Here is a 22,556-nt window from a genome sequence, read left to right on the forward strand (position 1 = left end):
TTTGTGCCGCTTTGTGATAATACCAAGCTGTAGCTCAACATATCACTAGATAGATTAATTTGTCTTACTTACAACTTCAGCAGTATTGATGCAGTGCAGCTTCTGGCCACTGTTGGCTGTTGGTATGTTAACTCTGCATCTGGCCCAGTAACAGCTTAGATCCTAATGTGAGCGAACAGTCAGCTCCTCCTGACTGTTCCCAAGTCAAAACTCAGGGCCACACCTGAGATTTCTACCAGCATCTGTTCTGACAAGATCACTGGTAAAATCACTCCGAAAAATAGATTTCTACAGGCAGGTTATGTTTACACTTCATTTATATCTTAAAGCATTAAATTGTAACATGTATTCATTAGAGTTACTTAGATGTAAAGAATGATACTACTGTCATGTCTGTGCAGAAAATATGTAGCTAAAGCTAGCAGCTGGTTAGCCTAGCTTAGCATGAAGACTAGAAACAGGGGGAAAACAGCTGGTCTGGATCTTTCCAAAGGTAACAAAATCCACCTACCAGCACCTCTGTAGCTTATGTTGTATCTAGTTTGTTGAATCCATTAAAAAAACAACAAACAACAGTTTGAGTGTCAGACTATTTCTTTGCAGAGCGTTTATTCAAAATATTATTATATAATATGCTAAGCTAAGCAGCTGTGGGCAGTAGCTTCATATTTGGTAGTATCAATCTTCTCATCCAATTGTCAGCATGAAATCAAATAAAGATATTTCACAAAATATCAATCTAGTCCTTTAATTTTAAAAGTTAAATTTCCATGTGCTGTTTTACTCATTTTACTTGAGTAATCCCCTTATTATCATGTGCTGTTGCCGTTTGCTTATTCATTCTCAAATAATTTGATAATAGAAATGACATTAAGGGAGCAGTACTATGTTTACTTTTAATCCCACTGTGATGATTCAATTTAGCTATTGAATCACCAGAAAGAAATAACAGATAAATTGTTGTAAGCTCAGACTAATAGGACTAATACTTTACATCTTTACATGAAGGTCATTTTTAAATATTTGCTCTCCAGACAGACATTTAAGTGACAGCTACAACCTAATATTATAATCCACTGTCATTCATTTCTTTTATACTCAGTTTCCTTTGGCTTAAATATTTCTTGTTTTATTTATTTATTTTGTTTTTATGTACTTTTTAAAGTTTGACAATCCATAAACCTTACTGAAGTATACTGGTATTCCTTATTAAAAAAGCTGGTATCGGTTTGTATCTACTCTTTCCCAATAAACATCCTCCCCATAAGGATTTCTCAAGCACAGTATTGACATCTATTTTAAAACTACTGTGGCTATTTTGTGGGTACAAGTTTTTTTTGACACTACAGAAATATCTGGAACATTCAGTAAACAGCTTGTCTGAGGGATACTATTATTGAGGTAATTACAGATACGAATTTTCGGAAAAAAAGAACAAGAATGTGAACTTTGGATTTCTTTAGACGTAGAGGAAACAGACACTAAGATAAAGAGCTCTAAATTCAAGCTTTTAAGTGCCATTATAGTGAACACAGTATGTAAAGGATATTTTTCAAAGGAAAATATAGGAAAATAAAACACTGTCTTCATAAAAATATGTCATATAACTTATTACCTCCAGAAACGAAAATAAAGCTGGCATGTCATTGGACATTTCTGATCAATTAATTCATGGGCAATATCGCAGGTTGAACAGAACAAAATCCAATGCTTATTTGACAAAGCTGCACAAACAGCTTATGTTTTAGTATGCCAAATAAAACTGTAGGTGGATTTTCAATGGGCAGTGTGTAAGAAAAAGAAGAGAAAGAAGAATAAAAGACTGGTAAAAACAATGAAGAATGTTGGAGCAGCATTCGCAACAATATGAAAAACATGATCATATTGGTGAGGACAAACCAAACACAGATGATTATGGTTGATGATCATAACAGTCAAAGAAAGTAAAAAGTCTCAAATTACTCTATCTGCAACACATCTTAGGACACACAAGTATAAACGTTTGTTATTTACATTTTTTTCCTATTCAGTGTGCATCTATATCACAACATTTTCCAGAAGTCCACAACATACAATTAAATTCAGGGTTTCACCTTTGGTTATGTAATTATCAAGGCTAGGTTTAAAAAAATATAGAACACACGTCCATGTTACTTTTGCATACAGTTAAATTCAAAGTGAAAACATATCAACAAAGCAGCTGGTCAGCTCTAAATTTGCATCTGAGAAAAAAACCTAAGGTAATTCATCTTTATGTCGATGATTCTCGGTTGGGTTGAGAGCCCGGCGAGTTTCAGCCGCTGTTTTTCTGTGATAGAAAGTGAGTGTGGCGGATATTCATGATAGTGTTTATGTGCCTGACATCTTTGCTTTAGTGTAAGTGGATCTTAATGTAAGAGGATATTTCTTCTGATGTATTTAAGTGTGTTGCATTGAGCCAGTCAATATTTTGTCGCGCGTTTCTCTCCCAACCCCTCTATACACTTTCTAAATGAGGATTTGGATGTGTTATGACACGATGTGAATTAAGTTTTTTTAAGTTGCCAGCATTTGAGTGAGCAACTCAGGCCAGCCTTGTTTGGTTGACAATATGAAACAAGATAAAAATAGATTAAGTCGTACTGCTGACTGCACATAAGCAGAGAGCAAACTCACCATTTAGTAACCAATGACACCTACGAAGCCGACCCAACTAAAACATTATGTCGACATTACAACCAAACATTAACTCTATCATATTAAAATATTCACATCTGTTCCTTACAAGACACTTTTTTCACATGTAAAGAAAACATCTTTGAGCTTGTATAAGTCTCTTAGTCTCATCGCTCCATACATCTGTATATGTGTAGTAATTAAGGCAATCATTTTGGGCCACGACTTACTCATTTGCCAACTCCAGTCTCAACCCTCCAGGGTTTTGTTTACTGACGTCACACAGTAGCTCTCGTCTCCACTAGTCCGAATGCCGAGTCCCATCCAGTTGTTGTTGCTTTTCGGTGTCCGCTCGTGCTCAAGATGACCGGTCACAATGTTTTGCTTGTTCTCTGCAATTTCCAGAGATGTTAGGGGGCGGGGGTGGGTGGGATACTCCCTCTCCCTGTTAACTGGCAGCGCTGCAACAGAGAGAGAGAGAGAGAGACAGGAAACGGATGCAACTCTATCATCATTCTTGAGAAAATGTCACCCTGAAGATGGAGCAATTTGCCCAAACGCCAAACTGATACTGTGCATATTTTCCTTTCCCACCCAGAGGTTTGGCATGATGCATCCCACTCCAGATAATCATCAGGGTCATTAAGCAGCAGCTCTTTCTGAAGCACTCAGGGAGGGGATAGGTCTGAGGTTTGTTAAACACAGACACAGTGGAGAACTACTTACATACAGTTTTATTACATAATAAATAATTTGTCGACATTTACCCCTCAACATATAATTTTTGCGTTAAGTAGCTGAAAGGTTGTTAAAATCCTCTTGTTTCTTGTTTTCTGTTTGACAACATCGTATTCATTCGTTATCAGCTAGTTCAAGTTCTTTAGTGAAGATAATTATTTACATTGAGTAAACTGCTCAAGGCAAAGACTCAATACATTTTTATGGCTGCACCGTTCCATCAAATGTAACTATTCCACATGTCGAAGCACTAATCACACTCCATTGTTTGTTTTGGAGGGATGCACTTACAGTTGATAACATCAAGCACTTGCTCCAGTGGAGGATGACTGTGCTTGAAAAAACAAGTAATATCCTTGGCACCATTTGTGCAGCACAATTTTGTAATGACAAGCTGACTGGTGTTAAAATTCTATTCACTTTGTTAATTTGTTAATTGCAAAGTTAAACCAAACAAATGCACAATCAAATGCCATAAGCTTAAAAACTACATGTAGAATTTGTAATGATAGATGCATTAAAAATAGATATCTAAACATCTCAAAAATACACATGAAGTAATGCAACCAAGTCCTACATGCAAGCATTTAATAACACATTATGATATAGTTGTAAGCAGATATAGGGGGAATTTGTTAGTGTTACTGTATTTATCAACAGCTAAATTGTTATCCATTATCTGATCATATAGCGGTCTAACCTTGTGCCCAAAGGAGGAGTTATAGTTGTGGACGATTACGTTAATAAACACTTTGTAACATGTTATACTGCCTTTAAATGCTAAACAGGGACAAGGACTTTAAAATGTGGTCAGTGTGTTCAATAATAAAGAAATGCTAATAGTACAAAACTGCATCAAAATATGCTTAAATATTCTTGAAATACTTCAGATTTTAATTTAATGACCGTCAACAGTAATTCATGTATATTCAGGTAATTACAAATTAGCAGCACATGTTAGTTATAAAAGCAGAACCAAATCATCTGTGCCCAAACTGCAGGTGGACTGGTCCAAAAGAAAAAGAAAAAAAAAAAAAAAAAAAAAAGAAAAATCAAAAATTCAGAGAAATTATTTAATTTGTCAATATGCAATGTCTTGGAAATCAGTACGCCAAACACATTCAAACTGCAGTGACAAAAAGGAGAACACACATGCTCACTGGCATTCAGCCTAATGTTACCCTCCTCTGTCGCTGTGTTTGTAATGGTGATTTAGCTCAGATTTAGATTCCTTCTTCATAAAGTGTTTATGTTATTCTGCCTACCCCCCGTAGGGCGAAACATTTCACAGAATAACTGTTCTGTGTCATAGCTATTTGTGCTTATTAAGATGCAGACTATTAGAGACAAGCGTCCTCTTTAAACAGAGCAGCTGTTGTATAATTCTCCACCTCAATAATCTGAGGATTTCCACACAGTCTCCCAGGAGTTGAAGGCATTCTGTATGCAATCATAGCTGCAGCAGGCACAAGGCAATTACAACAAACATACTGAGTGTTTTTTTTTTTTTAACTAATTCCCTTATTAAGACTTTAGAGCTAAACCTGTGGTTGTTTACATTTCAGGTTTTGTTGTTGGTTTGGGAAGCCATTTTAATAAATAGACACAGGTAGTATGTCCTGTATTTACCCTCAGATATCCTATGCTCGTAATGATAAGAGAACAAATCTAGAATTCAGTATTAAAGTCAGCATAAAGACTGAACATGCAGTATTAGACAATTAAATGGCTGATGTGCAGCAATGAGGTGAATTCAGAGAGGATCAGAGAATATCTTTAATATTGTTCAGTGTTTTCTTCTGAGGCTAAAATGTTACTGTGTCACTGTGAGAAAAGAAAATGAGGAAAGTTGTTTACAGTAGAGCACAGTGGAGTTCTACACTAAAGCCTTTTTTGTTTCTCAGGTGTGTGTGTGTGTGTTGAAGTAAAAGTAGCTTCCTTGTGAGTGTGTGTGCGGGTTAAAGTAGGCAACCTACAGCTGGAGGGAAACAGGGCAATACCGGGACTACAGACTACAACACCAAAATACACACTGAATAAAATGTTGGTTGATACGTTTGTGCTGCTGCCAGGTGACCCATGCTGTCATCTCCATTGAGGTTTACAACCGTTATTACAGTAAACTGCATGGAGACATTAAAAAAAGACCTGTCTGTGATTTTATGAGTGGATATCATGGCAACAAATAAAGCTTAATTTCTTTCTAATGGGAGGCAGTGGTGCAGTGAGTTTACTAAAGATGATTAATGGAAAAAGAGTGGGGACTGACAGCCTCTGGAGGTTTTAGGGTGTTTTCACATTGGTATGATTGCTTCTTTTCACATTGGTATGATTGCTTCTTACGAAGCCTGAGTATGATGATACATAGATTTCTTTATTGTGTATTTTTGGCTGGATTGTAACAGAGGGGCCAGCCTTAGAGACGCGAATGTCCATGGGTGAGTGACTGAGTTATTGGTTGGGTTACACCATTGGTCACCCTGCCTTGATGAAGTTACACCATTGGTTGCCTGGCTATTGGCATATTGGCGATAGGATTTTTATACTTAGCATTGTTGTTATATTTTTGTAGAGATGTCAATCAGTTCACAAATCTCAACAACACACTGTGCAGCTCCGCTCATCAAAAATGCTGGATGGTTGATTCAGCTTCCTGTCAAGAGACTGATCCAAAACACACCTAGACATTATGCTGCAAATCCATACACCTGTTAAACAGCCACATGAATGCCTGTGCACATTCACTTACATGAAGTATCACTATACCTTGTGTGTTTACAATATAATAAAACTTGCCAGGATAAATACAGTAGATGGATCAATACTCCCGATCAGCTCAATCCCGTCTGTTTTTTACTTTTAGATGATAAAGAGTGTAACTATGTTTCTGTGTTGGCAGTTAATGCTGTTTAAACTGAAATGTTTGAGTCTGTTTCTGCGAATCTTTTGCCCGGTCTCGAATGTTTAACTGTTATGTTTTACTGATACTGGGTCATTCTGTGATGTTGGTAGGTTACTATTTGGCTTTTTAAATCCACATTTAATCACTCCCCTTAAGTTTCTATTCTAGGGAATTTTTGTGTTTTCTCTCTCTGCAGTTTCAGTTAGGATTATCACCTCTCCACATACATACAGCTTTCACCTGAGAGACACAATACATTGATACAATGAGCAGTTCAGCCCAGTCCAGAAAACAGTTTATAGTCAGAGCTTTAGCTATAAACCATCAGTGATAAAGGAGAAATCTCTCCTCAGGAATCTACTGACAGACGTTGTTAGACACCCCAAACCTCACACCATGTTTGACTCGACTGAATGTCCAGACATTATACGAGAGAGAGACTTAATTCGTTTGGTTTCTAAGACTAAAACAATAATCACTTTTGCCATAACTGTTGATTTGTAAGTCATGTACCTGGCCCTCCAGCTGTGTGCACACCTGGATGCTCCCACTTATATGGCTCAGCAGGAGGCAGGACTGTTTTCGGTTGCCAGCTGCATAAATCCATTCATCCCACAGCCCGTCACTTTAGGACACTGACTGCTCAAGGCTAGGCCAAAAGCACCAGGTTAAACCTGTTCAGATCTACAAAACCACCTGCTACCCAGAAGCTATCGCTATTCACAATTAAAGAGCCCAGGGGCTGTTTTTCCACGGGACTGGATTTAAAATCATTATGGTATTTGCAGAAAGCAGCCAGTTGAGACTGGAACTGCAGGTATGACATTATGAGGGGGGAAGACTGCTGCAGCCCTAAGGCACAAAATGATATTAACATAACTGCAGGAGGTTGATAAAGAGTTAATATTCACCATATAGTTTTGGGATAAACACTTGTTGAAATTTTCAGCCTGAGCCACTCAGCTGGCGTCACGTGACTATACATTCCTAAACTGGAGCAGTTACTGGTTTTCTGAGGGGTGTAGGCTGAGCTGAGGTCTCAACAGTGTTGTTGCAATTTTGCCACTTGCAGATAGTGGTCAGCATAAGTGGAAGATCACTCATGGCACCTTCACAGAAAACATACAAGGGCTGAGTACAAGAGCACAATCGTGACTGCAGAGATCTACCAGGCTGAGAAAGAAGAGAGAAATTATGAGATTATCTGTAAGAGCAGTCCAGTCCAGCCTGTGAACTGAAGTTACCTTTCTGACCTTTCATTACCTTTCCCATGTTTGATGACAGTATAATTAATTAATGTCTAATTAATACAGCTGCTTTAAATAGCTGGGCATAATGGTTGTGCATACGAGAACAGCTTTTCTGGCTTTTCACTGAAATTGTGTTATGCTACTTTTTTACCGTCCCTCTGACCAACACTGTCCCTTAGAAAATACATTTAAATACAGCTAATTTGCAATAGAAAATATGTTTTGAAATGACTAAAGTGTCATTTAACTGTGACTGCCACTGCACTGCCAGGTCTAAAGACTGCAAACAGAGCTATTGATATGCAGGTGATTAAGTGCATGTCTGCAGCATATCTATAGTATTTAAGGTTCAGTGAGCGTGTAAATCAGATTCATGCGTCTGTGCCTGGATTCACAGTGATTGAGATTTATTCAACAAAACTGCATGTGTGCACAGCTTTGTGAGTTTGACACAGTGTGTTTGTATGCATATTTCTGTCTTTGTGCGTGCTCGAGTCTTAGTCTTGAACTGCAGTTTGATGCATCTGGCCCCTGCAGGGACGTGTATAAAGCAGAAAGGTTTTCCACATGGACAGAGCGGTAATGTCTGAGCCCCAGACTGGAACAGACTCCTCAAGGGGGCAGATAGGTGAGGACATTGGCAGAAAGTGCTATTACTGCTAAATCAAGTTGGGAAATGAGACATAACAGCTTAGCTTTGCTCATTACTTATTACTTTGCCTTCACATCAACCTTGCAGTTAAAGGATGTATCTGTTTTTATACAGCATGGGTCCTATTGGCCCTGTTAATCTCCAGGCAGTGTGTGTGGTGTGCGCTTGTGTACCAAACAACTTTCCCTGGTTTTTAGTCCTGCAGACTTGTCAACCAATATTCAATAACAGTAATTAAATTATATAACATTTTAATCAGCAACTTAAAGCAAAACTATGTAATATTTGCTGAGCAACTCTCCAAACTCTGCAGTCACATGTGGTGATTAGGTATGGGACACTGGCACATTAAATTCTGTTCTGTGGCTCAGAGACCGAGCGGTTAAGGGAACTAGCTGTAGAAGCTAACAGCTCATGTATAGAAAATAAAGCCTGTCAATCGCTTGACTGGAGCCCAGACTTCATAGTCCCACTCACTGAGCTGAAACATGGCTGAATGATGTATATTACTCATGACCTGGAAGTGCTGTCGCTGAAACAAACACACCCAACTCTATTTAGAATTCTTGTTAATTTTAAAGTTTCCTCACTGGATATCGAAGATGAACGCTGGTTTTTAACGACTTCCAAGTTGTTTTAACTGATCTACAGTTCAGCATTACTCCTGAACTTGCTGGGCCTGATTCTGGCACTTTAAGCTGCTGACTTCACTCAGTTAGCAGGAGGTCGTACCTGATCACAGAAATTACATAGTGCAAGAACAGGGATTCGGGGCGCACAGTGGGAATTAAAGAGGCACAAGTCTCAGTGTACCATCAAAATGATTTTGAAGCTGTTATTTCAAGTTAAATTGTTAAATAGCAGCATAATGTTGCTGAAGTGCTACAACCTGAACATACAGAGAGACCACAATTCAAATAAGCATGAAGAATAGTGGCTTAAACTATGTAAATAATATCAAGGTTGTGTTTTTTTAATGAAAGGGGTAAAAAAAAAAAAAAAAAAAAAAAAAAAAAATTCTATCGTGACTTACTGGTGCAACGAGGCATGGTCTTCGTCACTGGCTGCTGGCTATAAGCTCATAATTTTGGGACTGTGTCATTTATGCTCTTCTTGCAATTTGACATTCAGATAGTTATTCAGCTTGGCACAGAACAACTCCAACTAAACACAGACACCGCTACAGGTAGAAATCTGTCAACTCACCCTTCACCCTTTTAATTTCTTTTTAACTAGACCCATATGATTATGATAGACTGCACTTAAGCTCTTCCTCCCTTGAGAATATCCTCTGATGCTGAAGTGTTTTTGTTAATACTCTCATCTAAATCCTCTGATCTGTGTGTCACAAGTGCTCTAAACTATCATTATCAAAGAACCAGCAAGATCTTCACAAGCAATTCACCTTTTACTTTAAAAAAACAAACAAAAAAAAAACAAAACAAAACAAAAAAACCCTTGTGCTGTCCAAGACACAGAGTTGTTTCTTAGGTGGTATTATAATAGACACGACTTTGACTGTCCTTCGCTGAGGATTTCAGGCGTTATTTGTTATCATGGCAGTGTTTATGTAGCTTGTCAGAGAACAACAGGTCAGATGATGAACAATCTTGACCCACAAAAGCTGTATATGCTGCTCTCTGGGAGTGGGGCAACAGTGAGACACAAATGTTTATGGAGCCATCAGGAAGTTTTAAAATCACAGGCTGCAGTTTTGCAGGATTTACAGGAACAAATCACTGCAGATTTTGAACCTTGACAAATAAATATTGCGCATCTACAACACAAGGCAAGAATTGCACTGCAGTTTCCACAAATCACCATAATTCGACAGCAATTACCAGTCCGATCAAATGACTCAACATCAACAAACAGATACACTGCAATCCTTATAGATTTTATTAACCATCACAGATTAAAGAGACTGCCACTAAATTGGGAGAGGTTACATTCTAAACCCAAACAAAAAAAAAAAAAGAATAATCCTGAAGGGACTGACTTTAGGAGAGTGCACATGCACATGTAGCACGGTGCTTGGCTTCCTGCTTGCTGACACTAATCCAAAGGCAGCGGGGATTTTCTGCCTCTTGCTGCTTCTTGCCTCACACCCCTGCAGGGCTCTCAGATCCACACTGGCTTTCCCAGTCACACACATACACACACACAAACATACACAGATGAACACATGATAGACTATAAATATTCAGGCCAGGATCGGCGGTATGTGCAGCACAATGTACGCCGGGGACATAACACACACTGTGCTCATTTCAACCCTGCCACCGAGCTCTCTGTCAGCACTTTTCTGTTGGGGGGGGGGGGGGGTTTGAGAGAAAAAAAACTTGCACATCTGCTCATCTGATGCTGTTCATTTAGGCTGACTTGTCCATGAATGTGCTCTGCGTAGCCCAAACTTGAACGGTCCCCATCAATGTTTTCTTGTCTGTGCACACAGTCCTCATTAGATGTGTTAGCTGCTGCATGACAAGCTGAGCTTCAGGTGTTGTATGTTTGTGTTTGTCTTTGTGTCTGAGGGTGAGAAGTGCTGCTTGGAAAGCACATGTGCAACACAGCAAGCCACATTACACCATGACAGACTGTCACACTGAATTAAAGGCTGTACACAAATGGAGGCTGGGGTCAGAAAATACCATTAATGCCAAGATGCTTTTGGCCACTCTGTAGACGACAGAACTGCCTGAATGAGACGTATACTGAATACAACAAACAAAGTATTACTTTCCTAGTTATTGTTGTGTTCAAGCATTCCCTGAATGAAGAGTTATCCATTGTCTAAATGTACTGCTCTGTCTTTGAGTTACATAACCAATGTACAGTATATGTAGCATGATAGGGGAGGCACATGCAGCTGAAAACTGGGTTAGCGCCAATTACTTCCATTCGAGCAGCCAAATAATCTATAAGTTTAGATGTTTTTCTTTTTCTGTGATGCTGATAAAGAGAGACAGCAGCTCTTATCTAATCTTTTAGCCACACAACTTACTGACAGAATGAAGGGTTTCGAGTCCAAAATGTCAAAGTTAGGAGTATTTGCAGTCTTGGAAACACATCTTGACTGCTGAGATTAATAAGATGGGAGAGCAAGAAAACCTTAAATGCAACTGAAATCAAATGTTGGTCTGAGATTTTTCTTTGAATAAGATATGTTGATATGGTTAAGCGTGTCTGAGGAACTGCATGGGTCTGTCCCATTCAATATTGCACTGTACATCCAGACTTTCTAATGAATTTCTACCAAGTTTGAGTTGTGTATTTTTGGCCATTTATGCGGCGTGTCTCTAGGGTATGGCAAAGTCTGTCAGTCCACCACTTTGATCTAGACTGAAATAACTGTTGTTTGGATTGCATGAAATTTTATCCAGACATTGATGGTCCCCAGAGGATGAATTATATAATAATTATGTAGACTCTTAATACTACATGGCAGTGGCTCCCAACCTTGTTTGTCAGACATAACTCACAGCTCTATCACATAAACTCCAGTGGTTTAACTGGATGTTATGCAACATTGTTAATTGTAATAATACGTTTTCTTACACTAGAACTAGCATAATGGCAGAAGCTGCATGTTTCTAATATTTATCAGTATCCTTTTGGCTAATTGTTTTGACTTCTCTGCTCAAGTTTTCACACACTCCCAATCAGTGTTCAGATGTTACAACTGACTCAAAAGGTAGATACAGTACTGTGAAAAGGTTTTTAGGTACTAAAGGTAAAATGAGGGTACTTTAAAACATAATGGCATTAGCAGTTTTTATTTATCAGTTAACTTCATCTAAAGTGCTGTAAATTGATAAAAGTTAAATTAGTATTTGCTGTGACCCTTTGCATTTAAGAGCTAATTCTCCTCAGTACCCTTGTGCACAGTTTTTCGAGGGACTTGGCAGGTAGGTTGTTCCAAGCATCTTGGAGAAGTTGCCACAATTCATCTGTGGATTTAGGCTGTCTCAGTGTCTTCTGTCTCCTCATATAATCCCTTACTGACTCCGTGATGTTGAAATCAGGGCTCTGTGGGGGCCAAACCATCTGTTGCACGATTCCTTGTTCCTCTTGTCTCTGAAGATAGCTCTATAACTCTGGCTGTATATTTGGGGTTGTTGTCATGCTTCACAATGAATTTGGGACCAGTCAGATGACTCCTTGATGGTACTGCATGATGGAGAAGAATCTAAACATCTAAAGTGCCTAAAACCTTTGCACAGTGCTGTATATTTTTATCAGATTTTTATTCTTTGAAATCACTTGAGCTACTCTGCAGGCATTCCATGTAACTGCAGAAGCACTCCCTGGGGTACAGGTACACCTGGTTGGGAATCACTTCTACATGAGGTACTTGATGTCAATTTTTTTGCTGCCTTCTTAAAGTTTGGAGATTGTGTTTTTTAAGGCCTCCATGATACAGATGCATAATTTTAATCTATCACAGTTTGTCTGTTATTTATTTTATGTATAGATTTTAACTGTGGTCGTGGTACATTAACTACAATTTCATAATTTGCGTGAACAAAAGCACAGAGCCATTTAGCCAAAATGAAAACTGTCATTATCTGCTCATCCCCGTCAGTCATGTCGTACCACCTCCAAACCAGCCTCCTCTATCTTGTGCCCCCGCAGGGATTTCTCACATGTGCACTTCAACAGTGACTTAATGAAACGCCTACAATCACTTACCAACAGCAGATGTAGATGCCTGCCAGTTGTGCTGCCAAGCATAAAAATTACCATGTTGTCTCCCTTGATAATGGTAGCTGCTGGCAATATATCGTCCAATTTACAAACTAAATTACAAAATAGAACTCATTTTGCACGACTGACCCATTGTAAAAGTGTTTTGAATACTTGATTACAAGCCTCAAAAAACGTTGGGTGCAAATCTCCTGCAACAACTTCAAACTACTGTGGAGTATGAATTCAAAACAAATATGAATATGTATATATATATATATGGATAGCAAGTAGTAAAATTTGAAAGAAAAAAGCGTGCATCAGGGATATAATGCTCAAAGCCTTTCAAGAGGCAATAATCAATATTTTATAATAACAGTGTGTCCCTTGGCTTTACAGATGATTATAGCGAGTTTCAGGTCAATGTTTAGCTGGACATAGCTTTACTTTTAGGTTCACTCTCATGGCTCTCACAGTGTTGTTTTCAGATGCAGATGGCAACTGTTTTCAGTGAAGAAGCTCTAAAAACTAACTGCACACTTCCTGCTCAGCAATAAACAACAGACAGACACAGTAAGAGACTAACTGGTTAACATTGTGGAGTGTTAAGCAGCTAAAGATCCAGATTTTTCCTTCAAGAGTTGGTAGAGGCCAAAAACAGAGCTTAAAGAGAGTGAATATTGGGCTTACATTTACCAGGTGGCCAGAAACACAAGCAAGCAAAGTAAAAGGATTTGCAGGTTTCCCCCTCAAATAATTTCTTGGATTAATTAGACCCACAACATATTAACAAGGTTCAATAGTCAATTCTTAATTTTCTGATTCCAGGTTAGAATTTGATCAGGTTCAGACAGAGCAATCCTTGCTACCCAGCTTTGCTAAATTAAACTGTGCTGGATAAAAATTGATAAGAAACTTTGACCCAAGACTTAATTGTACCTTGTCAGAGGTTTGGTCGATCCACAAGTAACAAGTAATTAGTTTGAAAACAGCTGCTGAGCAACATGTTTATCAACGGACTATCTGATCAGTTTACCAACTTTGTCCAACAGCCTGAAACCTACTGCAGGAAAGAGAAAAATCAGTTTAGAGTGTTCTGTCAGACAAGTGTTAACACTTCAAAGAGCTGAAATTTTGTTTAAATGTAATGCTGCTTTATATGCACATTGATTGATTGACAGAGCCGCAGTAAACTGAGAGATTTTTAGGTGATTTTGGTGTGTAATGTGCAATGTAGTGCAATATAACGGTCATGTTGTTGGTCACAGAGTCTACCATGCAAATCTACTCCAAAACTTTCCATGACAAACACCTACAAAAATAGTTTTTCATCATTTTTTTCCCCCAGTTATTTGTTATGTTTTTATAATTTTTGGGAGGCCAACCCCTCTGCTGGGCAGGAGAGGAGAGACCTCCATACACATGGAGCTGCCAGCAGCCAACTCGTGTAAATTGCCAACAAGGCAACACAATCCCAATGTTCTTCCTACCTGCAAACACTGCCAAGTGTGTTTGTTGCAGTGCTGGAGGAGTTGTGGTCATTAAAGTAGTGTACACATCCATGTATGGTCAACTGGGGGTGTAGTAATCATGTCTGCCCACGTCAGACCACTGCCACAGCGATTGAGAAATAAGTAATCTATGTACAGATTTAAACACTGAGGCAAAGTATCCATGTATATTTGTCTTTGTGCATTATTTTGTCTTATTGAATTTGCAGTTTTATGTGGGGCTGCAACTTACAATAAGCGGTATAGATAATGGATGGATGAATGAAACTATATTTGTTTGAAGAATTGACAATTAAATTAATCGATTAATCATCTGTCCATGAAATATAATCTGTCCAAGAAATGGTTAAAAAAACTCATACACTCATATAAGAGTAAGGAAACCTACTTATATTTGAGAACTGGACCAGAGAATCTTGGTGTGGCTTCATGTAACCAGACATCACATTACTGCCCACTCAACATCTGCTCCTGCAGAGTCATGCACAGACATTTTGAGAGGTATATAAAATGATGAAAATAGATAAATAAAAAAAGGTGGAGGACACTTAAGCCACCAACAGAAAGAGGACAGAGGCCTGAGCCTCAATAGACACTCAACTCTGACCATCCACATTCTACTGACTTCCAGATAATTACCAACCATTAGCAAAAACAACCATTGATTTGACAGCTGTTTTTTACAGGCATAAACTGCCATAATGGCCCACTCAGTGGCTCAGAAGCTGCTTTTTATCCACAATTGTAGTCGTCCAATATGTTCGAAAGCAACAGATAATTGTGTGGAGTTGAAATGGCCCACACATGAGTCAAAACAACAGACTATGTGACCCAAAGCAAACTCAGCCTCTGGTGTTAAAACTGACTGACACTTACACAGTAAACCAATAACCAACCTTCATGTAGTTACCAAGGCATTGTAGCCATGTTTTGGTTTTGCTCTGTCAGTGTGTGATCTGCTGAGTCCTCCCATGGCTGGACCACAAATATTGCATCTTGTCAAACTGCTGAATTAATTTGTCCGTCACGTCTCCCACAGCGTCTCCTGTCTGCCCTAAATCATGTCTCTCTTAGAAATCTTTATTTACTGTACTTTCTTTCACAAGAAAGAAAATCTTAATGAGCAGTGTCACTCTGAAGTCTCAGCTTGAGTGCATTTTTCTTCCTGCCCCTCAATTTGCTGGGAATTGAAAATGTAAAATGTACAACCTGGAAATCCAATTAAACATGCAGTCTGAGAAGAAACAGCAGCTCCTTTTCTAGCAAAAACCAAGCCCTTACACAAGTCTTTCCCGCAAGTGTTGGCTCTGTCCCAGATGACCAACTTCTCATTGTCTCCTCTCCAACTGGCTACTTTATGTTTCTCTAAATGGGCAACCGTTGTCATGCATCAGACACATGTATCCATCCCTATCCATAGAGGTGGTGCAGAAAAAGGAACTTTTTTTTAATCTCCTAATCCTTCCAGTTTTAAAATGTATGTTCAAATGCTGCCTTCAAGTATAACAGTATGTGCAAAGCAACTTGACATATTTTAGCTATTACAAATCTGTAAAACTGCCCAGCATGAACATGAGAGCAGTGACTCACACATTGGCCCTGTTCACCTGTTTGGGTTGACTCAGCTCACCTCAACACTGCACTTGGCAATTTGCAAGGATGAATAATGAAGCAATAATCCACAGCAGGCCACAGTACAGTGATATTAAATCTGCCGTAGTGTGACATGGACACAAAGAAGAACAGTTTAGTTGTTGCACATCGTGTCAAAGTTGTATTTTGGAGGTAAAAATAGCAGTGGTCACATCTGTGTGTCACTTGGGTGAGGAGGGTTTTACTCAACAGTAATTGATTGTAGCAGAGGTTTTTAACCTTTTTGGCTTGTGACCTTTTGAAATTAAGCAACGTCTACTTGTCACCCCTCATCACAGGTTATAGCCTCAGAGTTGTGAGCAGTCAAACCAAAGAGTCAAATCTCCTCCAAAGATCATTTCATGTGAAGACCTCAAAGGGTAAAAGTGTAAATGTTCCAACGATCTCATTTGTTTGCATGTTTTACATGAATTAGACTAACTGCATGTGATGGTGCATCTGTATTTCTGAAGCTGATGCATTTTAACAAAGAACTTTTGTAAACGTTCAAAGCAATTAGAGTTGCAGCTAGCAAATATTTTCATTTTTAAGTAATCTGCTTATTTTCTTGATTACTTGTTCAGACTATTAAATGTCAGAAAATAGTAAAAAGTACTTGTTAGAACACCCAATTTGATATCTTCACACCGACAGTCTTCGACAGTCCAAAACTGAAACGATTAAATATTATTAGAATTGATTGTTTTTCTGTTGATTGACTAGTGCATTAATCAACTAATTGTTTCAGCTCTAAAAGCAATACAATTAGAATTTACAAAAGCACAAGGAATTTGGTGTTATGACATCTCCGTTTGGTTAAGTGACACATAGAAGAATAATCTTAGTCAGATTCACACAGAGAGGTTTTCCAGATTTCAGGTACTGGAGCCATGCATCCCTAAAGTTTTTGTTTTCTATATTTCCCTTGTAACCATCTTGTGACGCTTATATTTATTCATGTAATACTGTATTATTGTCTACCTAATGCTGATTTATTCAATCCCTTTTCACACAGCTTTGGTGACATTAACTTTCTATTTTCAAAAATTTTGATAATTGTTGATAATTGGGAACTGGTCCTGCATTGTGTGAGTATAGGGCAGTCAATTATCCTGCAGTTTTAACATCACACTCTTTCAGCGCCAAACCACTGTCTGTCTGTGGATTTGCCTCCTTCACATCCTTTCATGGTTAAAAAAAAAGTATTTTTCAGACTTTTCGTGCATAGAGCACATAACTGTATTTGACATTGTGCTTCTTTCGTGAAATTGAGGGAGATACAGCTCCTCACAAACACCTCAGTGACTTTGAACTGTTCTTTGTAGATATCCTCCTGCGCTCATTTCAAAAAAGCCTTTTTCTTCACAACCCTTCTTACTTCTTTTACTACCTAGACCTCACTCTGTACTGTGCGCTCTATAATTGCCACCACTCCTTCAGGGGACTTTGAATGTGTGAATGAATTTTGACCTGAGCATGATTCCTTTGAACTGATTCGGACTCAACTATGTTGAAAAACTCAAAAACAAAGACTACTAGTGCTTTGATGTCTGCAATTAGCCAATCACCTCAGTCTACTGAGGGCAGCAATACGTCAAATGAATCACTCACTGTGTCCTGTTGTCATAGAAAACTATTTGCACTTGGCATGAGTTTGTTTGGTTGCACTGTAAACAGACACACCAGCTGCTCTTCTGTTAACAAATGGCACCCACAAGATGACAGCATTTCCTTCAACTGTAAGGATTTTTTTAATAGATAATTGATGGTGGCAGAATAGTGTTGGATTTCATTTCGGTATATTTGCTATATGCAGTCACAGCAGCCAGGTTCTCTGTTTGTACTTATCTACGTGCATAATGCACTGTTTTCTGGATTTGTACCCAGAATAGCAGGAAAAAATGAATGTGATAATTTTCTTTTGCTGTGAAAGCGGAACAGGGAAGAATTGTTTGGCGTTTGGTCAAGGCAGCTGATTCAGGCATTTGGACTTCATTAACAAAAGAGAAAGGTGAAAAAGGCGGTAGGAGAAGATGGGCTCTGCAAACAGCTGATGAGGATGACTGAAAATGGTCTTTTTCTCTGTGCTCAAATATTGCTTGATTAGACACTTGAGGTTAATTGCAGTGGTATAAAGGTAAGCGTGATTACTGGATTGATTATAGGCCAGCTTCCCGGACTGTCATTAAACCTTATTCTGGACTCAGTGAATCCTTCAGTAGGGAATTTCTTTTTTTTTCTAAGGTTTACATTAAAGGGAGACCTATAGGGACCAAGCTGATGTGCTTTGCTGTCTGTTCTCTTGATTTTCTATCATTATGATTATGAGTTTCAGAAATAGTACCACTGTACCATGACTACTATGTCTGTCTGTAGCAGGGCTTTCACACCAGAGTTCAACATTGTTCATAATTTAAAATGAACAGAGCAGCTGTATCATAAACTTTTCTTTCTTTCTTTTTTTTTTAACTGAACTGAACTTTGACCTCTGTTACCTACCTATCTATATAATGTGATTCTGACATTAACAAGAGATGAAAGCTATGGTAATGACAATTTTACTATAAAGGCAAAGCGGTAGCAATGTTTTTCTGTGATCTCTGATCCTACTGGATTCTGAATCATGGCAGAAAGAACATTAGTATTGTGACTATTTACAGTCTAATGTGGTCTGTATCTTAGCTCCCGAGCTGCCCTTCATTATGCCTGCTACCTTGTGGAAACCATTTGTTTTTGTGTAAACCAGGTCTAAGGCACTTCCAAGGTGTGCTGTGACTGCTGAGTGACATGCTCTACATGACGTTTGTATGTGTTTGTATGTGTGTGTGTTACACTTTAATGTGGTTTGGGGATTTAGGAGAAGCTCTGAGTTCAAATACATTAAGCAGATTTTAGTTTGAGCAGAAACACATGGCACTCAAGTCCAGCTTTTGTGGTCCCCCAGACAAACGCTGAAGTGACTAATATCAGGTTTAATCTTCTATGATGGTAAATTGAATATCTTTAGGTTTTGGACTGTTGGTTAGACAAAACACCACGTCTGAAGATGTCAGCTTGGACATCAAGTAATGCAAACCTTTAATTTTTTCACGATTCTATGTGACTAAACCAGTTGGCTTCTGCCTGGCTTTATAAATGTGATCTGTAACTTTATAACTTTTCAGATAAACACCTCCAATTACACAAACACACCTGTGATTCTGGGTTCTTGTTATCTGCCTTCTGTGTTCATGTAATCAAACCTCACTATGTGGAATTTAAGTAGATAGTAGGCAGACATGATGACGTCAGTTGTCAGACGTAACAAGTGATGTAAAAATGGTTTTCAGCTTGACACTGTTGACATACTGTATAGCATATTTGTATCAAAAACAACAGCAAAACTGTAAGGCATTGCTTAATGTTGTTGTACAATACCGACATTTTTGATGCGAATTACAAGCTGCACAGAGCAAAAATGGTCCAGGTGTGCTACAGTATCAAAGTCTAGAAGTATATTTTTGTTTTTGTTTACATTTTCCTTATTAGACTAATATGTAGACTTAACAGTGACTGTTATGGTTGTTAGGAAAGGACAGGTCTATTTCCTAGTGCCTACCCAGCAGGGAGTCACTGGTCATTAAATGAAATGCATGACTACAAAGAGCGTGCAGATCTGGATGTTTGAAATGAGGAGTGAAGAAATAAAAAGGTCAAATTCTGGGCATCTTGAACGTCTGCAAACAGAACACATAAAAGGACCTTGAAACTGAGAGTAAAAAAGAGTTCAAGAATACAGCACATCTTCAGCAACATACAGTAAAAACTAATTGTAGAGACACAGAGAAAATTCTGCATATAACACCGAAGTAGCTGTTATTTTTCTCTCCTGCACGCTCTCCCTCTTCATGTGGCATCTACAGCTGAGTAGCTGCAGAAACAGTGTAGGCCGAGAAGACAGGACAAGCACTGCATTTAAATAGACATGGTGTAACATTCACAGTATAATGCATAATTCAGCCCTGCACTGTGGATTAAACCCTGCTCCCCAGCTGTTACAGAGAGCCACTTAAAAACAGCATGTAGCACGACAGCCAAGACCCTGAGCTGTTACTGATATCATAAGGTTTCTTTTTGGTGTTTAGCAGTTGAGTTTCACTCCAGAATGTGTGGCAGATTGAGTCACATAAGAAAGTCACTCATATATTATAATTTTTTTATAAGTCCTCCTGTTTGCCAGTGCTCTATTTGGAAAAACTCTGCTCTCCAAAACACACATTTTCCAAACTGAGGGTGAGACATGGAAAAAAAAGTGCAGAATTACATAAAGTGCAAATGTTCACACACAGATGTTTTTTTTTTTTTTTACACTTAAACAAACTTAAACACATGGCCACACACACACACGCACACACATACACACACTTGAGGATAGTGTTTTCCATAGACAAATAGCCCCTATCAGAGATTCCAGTCCTTGTTGCCATGACAATGATTACATTTACCCCAAACACAGGTTTCTTCCTTATGACTTATGGTGCCCTCCACCCCATCCTCGGGGAGACCGTTTTCAACATAATGCATGGGAATGCAATGCTGGAACAACATTACATGGAGCCAATTGATCAAGTCTGACACAGGGGGAGAGGCTGGTGTGCACAGGGAGAGAGGATGATAACAATAGACCAAAAAAAAAAAAAAAAAAAAAAAAACCTCTGCCAGCACTGAACAAATTCTCAAACTGGCAGTCTCATCTGAAGACATCATACCTGTCACTTGCATCTGAAGATTTCCTGCATGCATTAGATTTTGATTCAAAATGGTGTTTCTGTCTGTTCTGAATATAAGTGCACGCTTCAGTGACCCAAATCTCCAATGAAATCTTACTAATTGCACTAAGCAAGAAAAGAAAAGGAAAGTCTGTCTGCCTGCTAAATGTAAGAGACAAACAGACATTTCTGATGGGGGTTTTTGCACAAAACTTGAACCTAGATAAATGCAACATGATGTTATCCAGCAGCATCCTGCACTTTGTCACGTCATTAGGATAATTGTACTGTTTATGTAATGATGATTTGAAAGGAGGATAATATGATAACTTGCCAGTTTTGTAAAATCTCTCCTTGTGTTTTAGTGTCTGACAGACCTAACATCTCCTGAATCTGAATATATATATATATATGTGTGTGTGTGTGTGTGTGTGTATATATATATATATATATATATATATATATATATATATATATATATATATATATATATATATATATATATATATATATTTATATATGACTAAGAATCGCCACAGACCAGCAGGGAGATCGGTCCCATATTCATTTCTGCAGCATGACAATGAGCCCAAACATAACAGACAGAGTCATTAAGCACTATCTTCAACACCGAGAAGAACAACTGTTGCATCCTGCAACAGTTGGTCTTTACCCTACAGAGCCTTGATCTCAGTATCATGGAGTCTGTCTGGGATTACGTGAAGAGACAGAAGACACTGAGACAGAGAGCATCCTCACTTCACTTTTAGTGCTTAAGCCCTTTGCGCAGTGTTCTTGCTTTTGGCAATTTCTCTTTCAGATGAGCTTGGGAAGAGTCAAGGGGACCAACAATGAAATAATATGTCAACCAAATAGTCTGCAGTGGTAAAGCTTAGACCAGTCAGCCACAACATTAAAACCACTGACGAGTGAAGTGACATTAATCATCTCTTTACAATACAAAGTTCTGCAGGGAAACCTTGGGGCCTGATATTCATCTGGATGTTACTTTGATACATGCCACCTGATTTAACATTTTAGCAAATGCACTCCCCAGTGGCAGGGGCCTCCCCCAGCAGAATGGTGCTCCAATCACACCCCAAAAACTGCTCAGAAATGGCTCAAGGAACTCGGCAAAGAGCCCAAGGTGTTGACCTGGCCTCCAAAATCCACCAGATCCCAATCTGATCGAACGTTTGTGGGATGCACCAGAACAAGCCAGATGTTGGAGGCCCCACCCTGCAACCCCCTGGACCAAAAGGATCCACTGCCAATATCCCAGTGCCAGATACCACAGGACACCCTCAGAAGGGCCCATTTCCATGCCCTGACAGGTCAGAGCTGTTTTAGCGGCACAAGGGGGACCTACACAATATTATGCAGATGGTTTTAATGTTGTGGCTGATCAGTGTATATCAGTGGTTCACAGCTGCTCAGTCAGTGTATGTGCCTTAACTGTACTTCGAATGGACATCTACATTTCTCAACAGTATTTAAACCTCCAGTCAGAGTTAATGTGCCACTTTATATTATTGTATTTACCAGGATACTCCTTCACTCAGATGCCAATATTAATTATGTCAAGAATCAGTTCAGAAGGACAGGCATTATATGTGATAAAATGTCACCCATGATACTGCGTGATGAGTGCATTATTTAGTGATACACTGTAAGAAAAACATGGCGTAAAGTCTGGTTTGTTATTCATAGTAATTTTTCACCATTGCATCAAGTTATTGGCTGGAAAGAATATGACATATTTTTGCCGGTTGTGTTATTTTG

The 22,556-nt window shown here is 38.7% G+C and overlaps 2 protein-coding genes across 2 annotated transcripts in view; one reads left to right on the forward strand and one right to left on the reverse strand.

The window, feature by feature from the left end:
* fshb (follicle stimulating hormone subunit beta) overlaps positions 1–22,556 on the forward strand; it is a 96,247-nt gene that overhangs the window by 39,984 nt on the left and 33,707 nt on the right. The window lies entirely within an intron of this gene.
* The window catches only part of kcna4 (potassium voltage-gated channel, shaker-related subfamily, member 4), a 43,924-nt gene continuing 23,235 nt past the window's right edge, over positions 1,868–22,556 (reverse strand). The window contains exon 3 of the mRNA XM_018683403.2: positions 1,868–3,116. The gene's annotated coding sequence lies outside the window, so the exon portion shown is untranslated. The remainder of the gene's footprint in view (positions 3,117–22,556) is intronic.

This window comes from Lates calcarifer, linkage group LG2 (genome assembly GCF_001640805.2).
Source record: "Lates calcarifer isolate ASB-BC8 linkage group LG2, TLL_Latcal_v3, whole genome shotgun sequence".
Taxonomy (NCBI): Eukaryota; Metazoa; Chordata; class Actinopteri; family Centropomidae; genus Lates; species Lates calcarifer.